This window comes from Vidua macroura, chromosome 2 (assembly GCF_024509145.1).
Source record: "Vidua macroura isolate BioBank_ID:100142 chromosome 2, ASM2450914v1, whole genome shotgun sequence".
In the NCBI taxonomy this organism is placed as follows: domain Eukaryota; kingdom Metazoa; phylum Chordata; class Aves; order Passeriformes; family Viduidae; genus Vidua; species Vidua macroura.
Genome location: NC_071572.1, coordinates 67,741,264 through 67,745,285, shown reverse-complemented (window position 1 = coordinate 67,745,285; position 4,022 = coordinate 67,741,264).

Genomic DNA, 4,022 nt, shown 5'->3' with positions numbered 1-4,022 from the left:
ATAACACCAGTTGCATCAGTTTGGTGCAGAACTTGTGTCAGTCCTGTCCAGAAGATATTTCAGTTCTCCCCGGCTGATGTTTCCATCCCAGATGTCAACCAGGTGTAGAACAAGAAATGGGTTCATGTGAGAGCCTTCCTCTCACCACGAAGCTCTGTAAACTGGACAAGCAGAGGTGCTAAAGTCAAGGTCAGCTTGAGGATAGGCCACTAATAACATCCAGGCATCAGAACTTCCCTAAATCTCAACTATAGCCTGAACTTTTGGGGCTGCAATCCTATCAGTACCTAGGAAGCTTAGCCTTGGCTCAAAACATTTAATATTATAGTTTGTAATATTTATTTTTAAGGCTTGAGTGTCATATTGCATCACCAGTTTCTAGGCAACATTCTTGAGGTCTCCACAGAAAAATGTATATTTTTAAAGTGAAGATTCAAATGAGTCCAGCCAACCCATTTACCAAAAGCTCCTTTCTATTTTAGGAGCTTGATCCGACTAACCAAGCACTGCTCTTTTTATCATGGGTCACTGCATTTGCAAGCCTCCCTGTACTGACTCCCTTTCCTGCTCACATACAGGGGGCTGAAGTGCAGTTCCCCTGTTTACACTACTAGTTGTTATTTCTCCGGCTGCTGGCTGGGTTATGACCCCAGTCAGATTACTAATAATAGCTACTTTCCCCCTCAGGAAAGCGAGGACCCAGCAGGGTTCAAGAAACCTGTCCCTTCTTAGAGCATCAACAATGTCTGGCTTCACAGGATTCAGGCTCTGGTGCTCTCCACTCTCATAATCCCCCACTGGCATCAGCAGGGGAGCCTACACCTGCTTATCTAGCTCCCAGCTTCCCAGCACTGTACAAAGCAGACAATGCCAGTTTTCCTAAGCCCCTTGTCTCCTTTCACCTTCCTTGGGAGCACCCCAAGGAGTTTCTCCCACCCTCTCTGGAGAACTGCCTTGAAGTCTAATTAAAGGAAAGTTCTCAATTGCCCCTCTGGCTGTCTCCTTCTTGCTGCTACCTTATTTCTCCAGGTTTTGAAGGACTGAGAAGGAATCCTAGTTCACGAGGTAGTTGACATTCCTATTAATTATTTAGCAGCTGAAATAGTGTACACTGAAATTATGTGCATACCTCTTGACACATTTGATATATTTAAGTCTGATACCTAAAGCAGAGTATAAAAAGACTTGCAGTGATACAAAATTTCCCTTTGTGGACATAGCATTAACTTTCAGTTCTTTATTAAAAACACTCTAAGGGATACAGGTTTTGTACCTTGCATTCCACCTTTCTCAAACTGCTCATTTTAGTTCAGTGGGCTACAGAATTCATTTCCATAAGCCTCCAGTGAGCTGCACTTTTCAGGGGTGGGTATCATTTTGATGTCAGATTTTCCATGTAGAGGTGTCCAGGGGGAGTTAATTCCATCCTTTTGTGATTACTTCCAGTCCAGCCAAGAAGGTCTCTTAAAGCCTTGATTTGAAGACTAAGCCAGAGAAGACAGCTACATTCTTAACCAAATTATCCCAGAGTTAACTAAGATAATTAATAAAAATTTCAAGTAACTGCAATTACTTCAAGTCTGCATTTAGCAGATTTAAATCTAAATTAGATTTAATTCCTAGTCATTGGTTATCCTTCTGACTTCCTCTACTGGATTAAAAAGCAATTTATTTGCAGATGTCTCTTTCCTGTGTATGCATAAGAAAATAATGAACAATGTGTGGCTGTGCTTTCCACATAGTTAATTCCCCACCTCCCTTTCAGAAGGATCATATCCAGCTATCACATCACTTTTTGAACCCTTTGCAATCCTTTTGAAAATCCTGATGTGTACAGCATAAATCACATTATTGACACTACATATGACTTTCCAACTTTCATTGGGCTGCTGGCAGGCTTTCTCCTTGCTGCAATATCACCAAAAGCCTATTTCCAGGGGCTTGTATACAGTGACCTTTAAGTCTCTTACTGAATAGCTCCCTTCAAGAATATTGTGCTGGATCTTGTGAATGTTCTTCTTCTTCTTCTTGCTGTAAAACCTTGCACTAGCCCTGCAAAATATGTGTTCACTTTAGTAGGAGTCCCCTGTTGGCCTGTATAAATTATTTACTTTCTATGAAATTTTGTTGTCAAATATTTCCAGCAGTCATTTCAAGTTTATTCCTCACCTTGGAGAAAGGTACTATCAAACATCAGCCTTGAGAATATCCCCATGGCTGCATGTTTTCTTGTGTGCTACATCCTCCCTACACTTGCCTTACAACCCATCATCTTCACTGATCTGCCACCCTTTGATAGACTTAAGGCAGATTTTGTAGCACGCTCCTTCTTCAATCAGGTTGGGAAAGCAAAGGAAAGTCCTCACAGAAGTTCTTCTATAATGGGACAGGACAGACAGCAAAGCTAATATGGAAATCTGTTTCTTTCCTCTGCAGTCATGTAGTGAGCATATTTTCCTTGGCATCATTAGACTTGTGCAGATGAGTGATGTTTTGCCTCTGTGTGGTTTCAAATTATTACCAAACCAAGCAAATTGAGGAAGTTTAAATTTTTTAATTGATTTACCCCAAATCAAATGCTTGGCTTCAGCACTGGAGGGTCACTTCTTTTTAAAATCTTGGTAATGAAACTAGATGAAACACTGAAATGAAAACCTCATTTTTATTTACAGTCTGTTTAAAATATCATCATGAAGCAAGGTAATTTTTAATGACATCTTTTCCTTGTCATGATAAATAAACCAGCAGGTTTATTGACACTAATTTAAGTGGAAAATGTTACCCACCCTTACTCCACAGAACTCCAGTTTTGTGATTATTGTGAGAGGTACAGTCCCAGTGAATGTAGGATGTGATATTTTGGGAAAGGCTGAGCATTTTTGCCCTCGTGTTAATATGAGCACAGGCATTCAGCATTTTCCCCTACCTACAGGCCAAACCACTGGCCACAAAACACAGACTGAATGCATATTAGCAAAAGCTGCTAATGTTTAGAAGTGCATTTGAAAACTTAAATAAAAACTAAGAAAATAAGATAGAAAGGAAAGGTTTTTTTTTTCTTTGAAACATTAATTTCAAGGAAAGTAGAAGGTGCACCTTCACCTCCAGACAATATAACTGAGATCAAATCCAGTGTGTTACCACAGACATGTAACAGTATCCCTGTCAAGAAGCAAAATCTTGGAAGACAGTTAAAGTAGTATTAAGGATATTTTTAGGTGTTACCCATCAACTACAAATAAGTGGTGTTTTACACTGAGGGTGCTCAGCACACTGAAGCCAGTGTAAATCAGCTAAAGACCAGGTGTTGCCAGCAAGGCTGTGCCAGTTTATGTCAGCTCAATAGAAATGGTGTCATTTACACCATGAAGGGAGAGCAAAGGACATCACCCTGCCTTTACTCTTGTCTCTGTAGGTATTTTTGTACCTTTTCGCTTTTTTTTTTTTTCCCACTGCTGGTGAACATTCATGGGAAATAGATATAACTCTAATTTTAGTACAATAGTAAACAACCTGGTCTCTTTAAAAACTACAAATTAACAAACAGTCATGCCCATGTGATGTTTGAGAAAAGAATATACTGACATACATGAGGACCTGAAAGAAAAACTGGCTGGAAAGTGAAGAAAAAATGGATTTCACTGAGGAACTCCCAAAAAAAACCAATAAAAAACAAGGAAAGGGAAAAGAGAAGGCAGAAACAATGAGGTTTAAAATAATAATTCTTAAACAGCAGAGCTGTTATTGAGACTGATGGAGAAACACACTTTTTTATCCAGACAGTGTCCATTTGGTGGGAGGAAAGAAAATGCTGAGGTCGGAGAACACCAGAGAGCTAGGATGCGTGAAGGAAAGAGTTAAGGTTGGAGTCACCCTCTCTGAAGTGCTCTGTGATGCTGTGCAGTGTTTCAGCCCCCAGAGCCTTCCTCCTCCTCCCTCCCTGTGTCAGAGTGGGGAGGAGGCGGGTTCTGCTGAGCTGTTAAATCCTGAGTGAAGTTCCCCCATTTCCAGTGGCCACCGTT